The sequence below is a fragment of the Oncorhynchus masou genome, chromosome 12, assembly GCF_036934945.1.
Source record: "Oncorhynchus masou masou isolate Uvic2021 chromosome 12, UVic_Omas_1.1, whole genome shotgun sequence".
NCBI lineage: Eukaryota > Metazoa > Chordata > Actinopteri > Salmoniformes > Salmonidae > Oncorhynchus > Oncorhynchus masou.
Genome location: NC_088223.1, coordinates 35,500,970 through 35,514,032, shown reverse-complemented (window position 1 = coordinate 35,514,032; position 13,063 = coordinate 35,500,970). Strand labels below are relative to the sequence as shown.

General features: G+C 42.7%; 1 pseudogene; it reads left to right on the top strand.

Annotated features, from left to right (window-relative positions):
- The window catches only part of LOC135549934 (protein MTSS 1-like), a 56,636-nt pseudogene extending 45,270 nt beyond the window's left edge, over positions 1 to 11,366 (top strand).
- The last annotated feature ends 1,697 nt before the right edge of the window (positions 11,367 to 13,063 follow it).

Here is a 13,063-nt window from a genome sequence, read left to right as displayed (position 1 = left end):
GAATCCCAGTTCGACAATAAATGACTGATTTGTTCCATAAAGTTCCATCATTTATGTCCAAATAGCCACTTGTTGTTAGCGTGTTCAGCCCAGTAATCCATCTTCATGATGTGCAGGCACTTCGTCCAGATAAAAACTCGAAATGTTCCGTTACAGTCCTTTAGAAACATGTCAAACGATGTATGGAATCAATCTTTAGGATGTGTTTAACATAAAACATCAATAATGTTCCAACCGGAGAATTCCTTTGTCTTCGGAAAAGCACTGGAACGAGAGGTAACTCTGTCGGGAGCGCGTGTCATGAGACCAAGACTCTCTGCCAGACCACTGACTCAAAAAGGTCTCTTGAGCACCTCCTTTATAGTAGAATCCTCATTCAAGTTTCTAAAGACGGTTGACATCTAGTGGAAGCCGTAGGAAGTGCAACTTTGTCCATATCTCAATGTGTATTCGGTAGGTCAAGCTTTGAAAAACTACAAACCTCAGATGTCCCACTTCCTGGTTGGATTTTTCTCAGGTTTTCGCCTGCCATATGAGTTCTGTTATATTCACAGACATCATTCAAACAGTTTTAGAAACTGCAGAGTGTTTTCTATCCAATACTAATAATAACATGCATATATTAGCATCTGGGACAGAGTAGGAGGCAGTTTACTCTGGGCCCCCTATTCATCCAAAAGTGAAAATGCTGCCCCCTATCCCAAAAAGGTTAACCAACAATGCAGTTCAAGAAATAAAGTAAATATTATTTACTTAATATTATTTATTTAAATAATATTTACTCATTACATTTTTTTTTAAGTAACACAATAAAATAACAATAACGAGGCTATATACAGGGGGTACCGGTTAGTCGAGGTAATTTGTTAATGTAGGTAGGGGTAAAGTGACCATGGGGGAATAGGCGTTGTCATGCTCTCTTCACAACTTTCTTGGTGTTTTTGGACCATGATAGTTTGTTGGTGAGGTGGACACCAAGGAACTTGAAACTCTCGACCCGTTCCCGTCGATGTAAATGGGGGTGTGGTCGACCCTACTTTTGATGTTATGACTGCTTTATCAACACCCCTCAAACAGACATATTACAGAAACCCTAAACCCACTCTGAAGAAGTAACATATGAACTAAAACATATGCACACACACACAGACGGTAACAGAGACATTGTATTCCAACCGACACTTCACTCTCTCCACCTGGGCTTTGTTACTGGTCAGAAGAGAATCCTCCCAGGTTGCTAGGTAACGGGGATCATTAGAGACAGCAGTGGTGGCGTCGCTGTGGGAGACTGTGCAGATAGATCTCAATGAGTCATCCTCAGTCACACCCCCATTACATTACATTAGACCAGCAGAGCCACAGGGGTGAGCAGCTGGGAGCTAGCCCAACAGACAGCTGGGTCTGATTGATTACACACAGACACACACGCGCACACACACACACACAAAGTGTGTTTAGTCACTGTACATAGATCATGTAAAGGCCTTATGTACTGTATACCTGTATGACAACTACAGTGTTAGGTCAGGCTTGTGTGGTCTCAGGTGGCTGGAGATATGCCTGCTTTGTAGCTGCTCAACTCAAACAATGCCCAATGTAGTTCTAATTACCATTAAAATGCTGTGCTATTTGGAAGGCTTTTAATGGCTGAAAAGCGCAGTTGTTGTTTTAAGTGACAGTTTAAACAGTGGCCAAGTCAAATACTGTGGCTATTTGATTATAATGTAGGCCTACCAGTGGCCTGCCATCAAAAACAATGGAGAAAATGCATCCCATAACATTTTGAAAAATCCCTCCTGCAGCAAAGCACCCGCACAACATGATGCTGCCACCCCTGTGCTTCACGGATGGGATGGTGTTCTTTGGCTTGCAAGCCTCCCCTTTTTCCTCCAAACATAACGATGGTCATTATGGCCAAACAGTTCTATTTTTGTTTCATCAGACCAGAGGACATTTCTCCAAAAAGTTGGATCTTTGTCCACATGTACAGTTGCAAACCGTAGTCTGGCTTTTTTATGGTGGTTTTGGAGCAGTGGCTTCTTCCTTGCTGAGCGGACTTTCAGGTTATTTTGATACAGGACTTGTTTTACTGTGGATATAGATAATTTTGTACCTGTTTCCTCCAGCAACTTAGTGTATGTAAGTAAACTTCTGACCCACTGGAAATGTCATACAGTGAATTATAAGTAAAATAATCTGTCTGTAAACAATTTTTGGAATAATTACTTGTGTCATGCACAAAGTAGATGTCCTAACCGACTAGCCAAAACTGTAGTTTGTTAACAAGACATTTGTGGAGTGGTTGAAAAACGAGTGTTAATGACTCCAACCTAAGTGTATGTAAACTTCCGACTTCAACTGTATGGCAATGATCTATTTGCATATAGGTCTACTGCAGCTCTGATAGCTTATGCCGTCAATGTAATAGAATCCTACTCCGATGTGTTCTGCCTACAACATCTCTTGCATAGTTTGTTTTGTTTCGGTATGTGTTATTGAAAGTGGCAAATATTGAGTCAATTCGATCACAATTGCCACAGTAAAGGGAACCGTTGATAGTGTTAACTAACAGGGGAAAAGTTCAGTGAAGTTCAGTCACGTGCTTCTCTCCTGTGCAGCAGTCCTGGGGAAGCTGCTCAGGAGTCTCGGCGCTACTGTGCTCAGCTTGGAGGGAACATTGCTAAGCACCTATGACTATACAATGGACTTTATTAATAATAGTAATCTCTGCATCTGCATATTGTTAGCCGTTTAGTGTGTAACAAGTCACAGCTATATGCAGAACTTTCATGCTTTGCTGTAGTGCTTATAGTTTTTATATGATACAGTATGATATGTTTTCCTTCTTGTCGAGGTTGCAAATCCATAACGTTTTTCTTCTGTTCTTTTTTCTCTGTCCTTCCGTCTGTGCATCTTGTCTTTTTTACGCGTCTCTTCGTGGCTGGTCTGTTTTGAACTGCTTCTTTATATATTTGTGTGTGTGTGTGTCCCTCTCTGTCCTGCTGCACGGCTTTGCTGTAGACCTCTGGCTCTTCATCCTCGGCCACCTCTGAGACTTGCCAGCCTGTCAGTGAGGGCAGCTGCTCCTCCTCCTCGTCCTCTTCCTCACCTGCCTCCTCTAAGGAGACCTGCTCCAGCACTAGGGTGGAACAGGTGAACACACACACGCTTAGACACTCAGATACGTACATACTCCCCTAAACATGAGCAGTATTATTAAGTACACTGTTTTGCTGGTTGATCAAACCTCCCTCATTCCTGTCACATAGACAACAGGGTCATGTTCAGTCGGCCTTAAACACGGGAGCATTCTGATTGGTTAAGTTCAGGTAGTAGCCTACCTTCTCCGTTTCACTTTGGTTCAAAATGTGCCTACTGAACGTGACACAGGTGTCTGCTACCATGATTTGTTATTATAATTATATTCCATCTGATTTCAGACGTGTGCATTATTTTCACCTTATTGTTTAATTCCCAGCAGCCGCCCCTTTGAATTATCATTTCTCATTGTTGTGTCACTTTGTCCTCCATTCACATTCAGCTGTCAAACGGGCACGATCATCAACATCACGGGCCATCCACCGCCCTCTATCTGTCAGGCGGGGGCATGCAGGAGGTCTACCCCGACCTCCCTCCATCCTCCCCCTCCACCCCCCTCGCCTCGCCCTCCTACTCTCCCACCTCCCCCGTGTGGGCATGGTCGAGACCAGGTTCTGCCCTCCTGGTCGACTACCCCCCCCTATTGCGCCCTGGGTCCGGGCATGATCCCCTCCTCCAAGGTCCCCACCTGGAAGGTGCGTCCATTCTATCATCAACCGCCTCCTCTTTCTCCTTCTTTTTCTCCTCTTCCAGTCTCCCCTGTGGGTGATCAGACACTGATACACGTTTCGAATCACAGAGAGATTGCAAACACTCTGGTAACATTATGCTAGTATTTATAAGTGGAGTCAGTCATACAGCATAAAGTCATATGTCATTCATAAAGGCATGATTGCTATACAATCAGTTTGTCCTTTTTCTTCAGTTTCCTGCTTAATGAACACAACAGAGCAAAACTATTCTTTGTAGGCTTTGCTCAAGAGCTTTGTCTTTCTGTGTTGTGCAGGACTGGGCCAAGCCAGGGCCCTATGACCAGCCCATGGTGAACACCCTGAGGAGGACCAAGGAGAAGAGGGAGACTCCAAATCCCAGCAGCCCCCAGGCCACCACACCAGGGGACGAGCCCCAGAGAGCCAAGGGAACCAACGCAGTCACAACAGCCAAGGTAAAATATACAAAGATATAGCTACACCCATAATTTCAGATACATGTGGATACCAATACCCCAAATGTAGAGCTGTACAGTATATATGACCATTCATTAGAATGCGATGTATGTGTTTATATTGTACAACAGACCTGGGCTCTATACATGTCAAATATGTGCTGTATACTATAGGAAAAACTCAATCAAGCACAGCTTAAGTTTAAAAAATATATTTACATAGTATTCATGTAGTATTTAACCTAGGTCTATTGTACTGTTAAATGCAGTTGTCTGTATGGTGTGAAATATGCTTTTAGTATATACAGTGCATTCAGAAAGTTTTCAGACCCCTTGACTTTTTCCACATTTTGTTGCATTACAGCCTTATTCTAAAATGGATTATATAGTTTTTTTCCCTCACCAATTTACACACAATACTCCATAATGACAAAGCAAAAACAGATATTTAGACATTTTTGCAAATGTATTACAAATAAAACACAGATATCAAATTTACTCAGTACTTTGTTGAAGCACATTTGACACCATTCTGTATACTTCTGGCCCTTCTTTGGACACTGTGTTAACAACCCTCCAGGCAAGCTTCAATGCCATACAACTCTCCTTCCGTGGCCTCCAATTGCTCTTAAATACAAGTAAAACTAAATGCATGCTCTTCAACCGATCGCTACCCGCACCTACCCGCCTGTCCAACATTACTACTCTGGACGGCTCTGACGTAGAATACGTGGACAACTACAAATACTTAGGTGTCTGGTTAGACTGTAAACTCTCCTTCCAGACCCATATCAAATATCTCCAATCCAAAGTTAAATCTAGAATTGGCTTCCTATTTCGCAACAAAGCATCCTTCACTCATGCTGCCAAACATACCCTTGTAAAACTGACCATCCTACCAATCCTCGACTTTGGCGATGTCATTTACAAAATAGCCTCCAATACCCTACTCAACAAATTGGATGCAGTCTATCACAGTGCAATCCGTTTTGTCACTAAAGCCCCATATACTACCCACCATTGCGACCTGTACGCTCTCGTTGGCTGGCCCTCGCTTCATACTCGTCGCCAAACCCACTGGCTCCATGTCATCTACAAGACCCTGCTAGGTAAAGTCCCCCCTTATCTCAGCTTGCTGGTCACCATAGCATCTCCCACCTGTAGCACATGCTCCAACAGGTACAGTGCCTTGCGGAAGTATTCGGCCCCCTTGAACTTTGCAAACTTTTGCCACATTTCAGGCTTCAAACATAAAGATATAAAACTGTATTTTTTTGTGAAGAATCAACAACAAGTGGGACGACATTTATTGGATATTTCAAACTTTTTTAACAAATCAAAAACTGAAAAATTGGGCGTGCAAAATTATTCAGCCCCTTTACTTTCAGTGCAGCAAACTCTCTCCAGAAGTTCAGTGAGGATCTCTGAATGATCCAATGTTGACCTAAATGACTAATGATGATAAATACAATCCACCTGTGTGATCACTCTGGATGAACTGCAGAGATCTACAGCTGAGGTGGGAGACTCTGTCCATAGGACAACAATCAGTCGTATATTGCACAAATCTGGCCTTTATGGAAGAGTGGCAAGAAGAAAGCCATTTCTTAAAGATATCCATAAAAAGTGTCGTTTAAAGTTTGCCACAAGCCACCTGGGAGACACACCAAAGATGTGGAAGAAGGTGCTCTGGTCAGATGAAACCAAAATTGAACTTTTTGGCAACAATGCAAAACGTTATGTTTGGCGTAAAAGCAACACAGCTCATCACCTTGAACACACCATCCCCACTGTCAAACATGGTGGTGGCAGCATCATGGTTTGGGCCTGCTTTTCTTCAGCAGGGACAGGGAAGATGGTTAAAATTGATGGGAAGATGGATGGAGCCAAATACAGGACCATTCTGGAAGAAAACCTGATGGAGTCTGCAAAAGACCTGAGACTGGGACGGAGATTTGTCTTCCAACAAGACAATGATCCAAAACATAAAGCTAAATCTACAATGGAATGGTTCAAAAATAAACATATCCAGGTGTTAGAATGGCCAAGTCAAAGTCCAGACCTGAATCCAATCGAGAATCTGTGGAAAGAACTGAAAACTGCTGTTCACAAATGCTCTCCATCCAACCTCACTGAGCTCGAGCTGTTTTGCAAGGAGGAATGGGAAAAAATTTCAGTCTCTCGATGTGCAAAACTGAGAGAGACATACCCCAAGCGACTTACAGCTGTAATCGCAGCAAAAGGTGGCGCTACAAAGTATTAACTTAAGGGGGCTGAATAATTTTGCACGCCCAATTTTTCAGTTTTTGATTTGTTAAAAAAGTTTGAAATATCCAATAAATGTCGTTCCACTTCATGATTGTGTCCCACTTGTTGTTCATTCTTCACAAAGAAATACAGTTTTATATCTTTATGTTTGAAGCCTGAAATGTGGCAAAAGGTCGCAAAGTTCAAGGGGGCCGAATACTTTCGCAAGGCACTGTGTATCTCTCTAGTCACCCCCAAAACCAATTCTTTCTTTGGCCGCCTCTCCTTCCAGTTCTCTGCTGCCAATGACTGGAACGAACTACAAAAATCTCTGAAACTGGAAACACTTATCTCCCTCACTAGCTTTAAGCACCAACTGTTAGAGCAGCTCACAGATTACTGCACCTGTACATAGCCCACCTATATTTTAGCCCTAACAACTACCTCTTTCCCTACTGTATTTAATTAATTAATTAATTTTGCTCCTTTGCACCCCATTATTTTTATTACATTACAAATCTACCATTCCAGTGTTTTACTTGCTATATTGTATTTACTTTGCCACCATGGCCTTTTTTTGCCTTTACCTCCCTTATCTCACCTCATTTGCTCACATCGTATATAGACTTGTTTATACTGTATTATTGACTGTATGTTTGTTTTACTCCATGTGTAACTCTGTGTTGTTGTATGTGTCGAACTGCTTTGCTTTATCCTGGCCAGGTCGCAATTGTAAATGAGAACTTGTTCTCAACTTGCCTACCTGGTTAAATAAAGGTGAAAAAAAACAAAAAAACATTTGGCAGCGATTACAGCCTTGAGTCTTCTTTGGTATGAAGCTACAAGCTTGGCACACCTGTATTTTGGGAGTTGCTCCCATTCTTCTCTACAAATCTTCACAAGCTCTGTCAGGTTGGATGGGAAGAGTCGCTGCGCAGCTATTTTCAGGTCTCTCCAGAGATGTTTGATCGGGTTCAAGTCCGGGCTCTGGTTGGGCCACTCAAGGACATTCAGAGACTTTTCCCAAAGCCACACCTGCATCGTCTTGGCTGTGTGCTTAGTGTCATTGTCCTGTTGGAAGGTGAACCTTCGCCCCCAGTCTGAGGTCTTTAGCGTTCTGGAGCAGGTTTTCATCAAGGATTTCTCTGTACTTTGCTCCGTTCATCTTTCCCTCAATCCTGACTAGTCTCCCAGTCCCTGCCACTGTAAAACATCCCCACAGCATGATGCTGCCACCACCATGCTTCACCGTAGGGATGGTGCAGGTTTCCTTCAGAGATGACGCTTGGCATTCAGGCCAAAGAGTTCAATCTTGTTTCTGTCATGTGCCTTTTCCTGAGGAGTGGCTTATGTCTGGCCACTCTAACATGACAGCCTGATCGGTGGAGTGCTGCAGAGACGGTTGTCCTTCTGGAAGGTTCTCCCATCTCCACAGAGGAACTCTGGAGGTCTGTCAGAGTAACCATCGGGTTCCTTGTCACCTTCCTGACCAAGGCCCTTTCCCCCGATTGCTCAGTTTGGCCGGGCGGCCAACTCTAGGAATAATATTGGTGGTTACAAACTTCTTCCATTTAAGAATGATGGAGCCACTGTTCTTGGGGACCTTTATTGCTGCAGACATTTTTTGATACCCTTCCCCAGGTCTGTGCCTCGACACAATCCTGTCTCGGTTTTTGCTCTGACATTCTCTAATAAGGCTGTAACGTAACAAAATGTGGATAAGTCAAGGGCTCTGAATACTTTCCGAATGCACTGTATATTGCTGTATGCTTGCTGTTATGTGAATTTATATAGGGTTGAATTCTGACATGAGAAGAAGATTTAACATGGATTTAAGTCAATAAAACATGGACTTACTGTACATCATTTAAATTATTATTATATATATATTTTTTTTACTTTTGTTATCTCCTGCAAAATACCATTGTCTACATATGTGAAAATGGCATATTTCTAAGTTTGAAGTTAAAAAGTTCTATCCGATGACATCATTAAAAGTTAAACTTTTTAACCACAGATCATAGAAACGCGCTGTTTTCAGACATGTAGACAGTGGTATGGTGTTAGAGATTATGAACATGAGGTTGAAAAGTGGCGGAATTGTTCTTTTAAGGCAACTTATCTCAAGTCTGAATAGGGCCCATATTGCATGTATAAGCTATATGTCTTAATGTATGTGTGTCAGCAGGAGGAGGCGGAGGCCCATGAGGAGCTGGCCCTGGCTCTGGCCCGCGGGTTGCAGCTGGATATCCAGCACTCCAGCAGGGACTCCCTGCAGTGCTCCAGTGGCTACAGCACCCAGAACACCACACCCTGCTGCTCTGAGGACACCATACCCTCACAAGGTACTGTAGTGTGTATGTGTGTGTCTCCCACCTCATGTTAGGGGTAATCAACATCAGTTCTTAATATATACAGTATAAAGTCAATGTATGGGATATTTGATAGGGATCCACTCACTTTGAATTATAGTGAGCAATAGTAGGTAATAGTCATGTTTTGACTTCAGGATCTGAACCTCTGTCTAATGGCATTTTGTTATCAGCGTCTATACAGAGGAAAAATGTGCATTTGAAGTGTACTGCATGTTAAAAGTGTAAGTGACAATGATCCTCATATCATCTCACCAGTGTCCGACTATGACTACTTCTCCGTGGGTGGCGACCAGGAGACGGACCAGCCCGACTTCAACAAGTTCTCCACCATCCCCCGCAACAGTGACATCAGCCAGTCCTACCGCCGCATGTTCCAGGCCAAGCGGCCGGCCTCCACCGCGGGCATCCCCCCCACAGCCCCATCCCCCGGCAGTATTGTCACCCCCGGGGTGGCCACTATCCGCCGCACGCCCTCCTCCAAGCCCAACCTGCGACGTTCCTCCGGAGGCCTGGGTCTGGGCCCCATCCCCATCAAGCCCCCCATGATCCCTGTCAAAACGCCCACTGTTCCCGAGCACCCCGGGTTGTTCTTCAGAGGAGAGAGCGAGGGAGGGGGACCGCTGAGCCCACTCTCTTCAGCGGGGGACAACGGCTTGGTGTCTCCCAAGGCACCCTGGGATGCTCAGGCCTCCTCCGATCCACCCACTCCCCCACCTCAGCCTGGTAGCAGGTTGTCAGAGTGGGACCGTGAGGCCTTGCCGGAGGTTCAGGAGGAGGAGCCTGGCTGCGGTGAGGGGGAAGATGTGCTCTTGGCCATACGGCGAGGGGTCAAGCTGAAGAAGACTATGTCCAACGACCGGTCAGCACCGCGGATAGTGTGAGAGTGCGAGGTTGGGCTTCCGCTCAATGTAGCAGATTGAATCACCTACATACAGTAACTCAGTGTCTTCACCCTATAGGTTTAAGAAAAGGGTGGAAGTCTGGATGCGTGAAAATATGCACGAAAGGAAGGGAGGAGGGAACGGACTGACAACTGCTTTGACTATTTTCAAATTACGAAAAATATCAAATATTTTATTTGTATGTACATATTTATATTTTGATGCGTTTGTATGTTTTGCGTTCGATGCTCCTCTTAGTACATTCTCCTTTTGCCTGTACATTGTCATGAAAGGTGCCAAAAGGCTTCAAGCTGAATTAACTTAAATGACTTTATTTTACTGAATAGGATTAATAATTTCTGTGAAAACACATAAAGGTATAGCAACAACAACAAACATTCATGGAGATAGAAATACATAAAGGTAAGATTGTGTGCAGGAAAGGAGTACATAAGAAAATAACCACAATGGAAAGCGGTATTTTACTTTTCTGTAATAGATCAAATATTTGCATGTTCTACCGCAATTAATTGCACACCAATAAATTAGACTCCAAAAAGAATGAGAACAAATATGTTGAAATGCATCCCACTATCAATAGGAAGCTTCTTAGTCAACAAAGGACACAAGGACCCGCAATCCTTAATCTACTCAGTGGTTGTCAACGGGTGTGACATCATTTGTCAATAGTAATATGTTGCACAGGTTTCTACCTTGAATGCAACTCAGGTGTCAGTGGAAGCACTCATTGATTGGTGGTTATAGAATAGAAGTCTTTAATTTCATGTTTTTCTCTATAATTAGAGAAGAAAGTTCCCATTACGCAGAGATTGATCATTTATTTCAATATAAGTGATGCTGTGCTAAATGTCATACAGAGGATTCATACGCAAATGTAAATGGAAAACGTAAAAAGTGCTCGTCCTGCTGTGAAAATACTAGTACTCTGTGAAAGCTATTCTAGTGGTGATCACTGGTAACTACATCACAATAAACTAATCGTATTAGTAAATGTAAAAAAAAAAAAATTAAAATAAAAAAAGAGTTGGAAAGGTTACAAAGTCGAGTTTGTGTTAGCTTGTGTTCAGCACCGTCAGCTGAATGATGTCAGAATTCACTTTTGCGACTACCTAAAGTATTTCACAAGATGACATGGCCTAATATGTAGACATCCAAAACATTCTTTTTCCCACTATTTTTCACGAACGCCATACTTTAGTTAGTGGTGTGTAAGTTGTAGCACAGGGGTATTGTCAAACATAATTTCAAGACAACCCATTAACCTAAATAGAGTAATGCATGTTATTTTACATTTTTTACTCTTAAGTGTCAAAGCTCGTTTTTATACTGAACCTACCTATTTATCCCAACACATTTCCCCCATTTAAGAACAGTTGGACTTTCTGCATAACGACTGAAGCCTGATTATTATTCCATTCAAGACAGGGGAAACTAAAGTGTGGCCGATGCAACAATATGCTCATGACGCTAAAAATCCTGTATACAGTGCCTTGCGAAAGTATTCGGCCCCCTTGAACTTTGCGAACTTTTGCCACATTTCAGGCTTCAAACATAAAGATATAAAACTATTTTTTTGTGAAGAATCAACAACAAGTGGGATACAATCATGAAGTGGAACGACATTTATTGGATATTTCAAACCTTTTTAACAAATCAAAAACTGAAAAATTGGGCGTGCAAAATTATTCAGCCCCTTTACTTTCAGTGCAGCAAACTCTCTCCAGGCGTTCAGTGAGGATCTCTGAATGATCCAATGTTGACCTAAATGACTAATGATGATAAATACAATCCACCTGTGTTTAATCAAGTCTCCGTATAAATGCACCTGCACTGTGATAGTCTCAGAGGTCCGTTAAAAGCGCAGAGAGCATCATGAAGAACAAGGAACACACCAGGCAGGTCCGAGATACTGTTGTGAAGAAGTTTAAAGCCGGGTTTGGATACAAAAAGATTTCCCAAGCTTTAAACATCCCAAGGAGCACTGTGCAAGCGATAATGTTGAAATGGAAGGAGTATCAGACCACTGCAAATCTATCAATACCTGGCCGTCCCTCTAAACTTTCAGCTCATACAAGGAGAAGACTGATCAGAGATGCAGCCAAGAGGCCCATGATCACTCTGGATGAACTGCAGAGATCTACAGCTGAGGTGGGAGACTCTGTCCATAGGACAACAATCAGTCGTATATTGCACAAATCTGGCCTTTATGGAAGAGTGGCAAGAAGAAAGCCATTTCTTAAAGATATCCATAAAAAGTGTCGTTTAAAGTTTGCCACAAGCCACCTGGGAGACACACCAAAGATGTGGAAGAAGGTGCTCTGGTCAGATGAAACCAAAATTGAACTTTTTGGCAACAATGCAAAACGTTATGTTTGGCATAAAAGCAACACAGCTCATCACCTTGAACACACCATCCCCACTGTCAAACATGGTGGTGGCAGCATCATGGTTTGGGCCTGCTTTTCTTCAGCAGGGACAGGGAAGATGGTTAAAATTGATGGGAAGATGGATGGAGCCAAATACAGGACCATTCTGGAAGAAAACCTGATGGAGTCTGCAAAAGACCTGAGACTGGGACGGAGATTTGTCTTCCAACAAGACAATGATCCAAAACATAAAGCAAAATCTACAATGGAATGGTTCAAAAATAAACATATCCAGGTGTTAGAATGGCCAAGTCAAAGTCCAGACCTGAATCCAATTGAGAATCTGTGGAAAGAACTGAAAACTGCTGTTCACAAATGCTCTCCATCCAACCTCACTGAGCTCGAGCTGTTTTGCAAGGAGGAATGGGAAAAAAATTTCAGTCTCTCGATGTGCAAAACTGAGAGAGACATACCCCAAGCGACTTACAGCTGTAATCGCAGCAAAAGGTGGCGCTACAAAGTATTAACTTAAGGGGGCTGAATAATTTTGCACGCCCAATTTTTCAGTTTTTGATTTGTTAAAAAAGTTTGAAATATCCAATAAATGTCGTTCCACTTCATGATTGTGTCCCACTTGTTGTTGATTCTTCACAAAAAAATACAGTTTTATATCTTTGTTTGAAGCCTGAAATGTGGCAAAAGGTCGCAAAGTTCAAGGGGGCTGAATACTTTCGCAAGGCACTGTAGCTCCTGACTCAATTATTCTATACAATGGTCTGATAGTCCATGTAATATACTGTAGTTCCCCCGTTGATGTAGCGATACGTTGCTAAATGGTTAAAAGTAATACGTTTGTTTTTGGTCATGGTAAAAGACTCACACCTTGTAAATACAAGGTTTTGTCCCAAT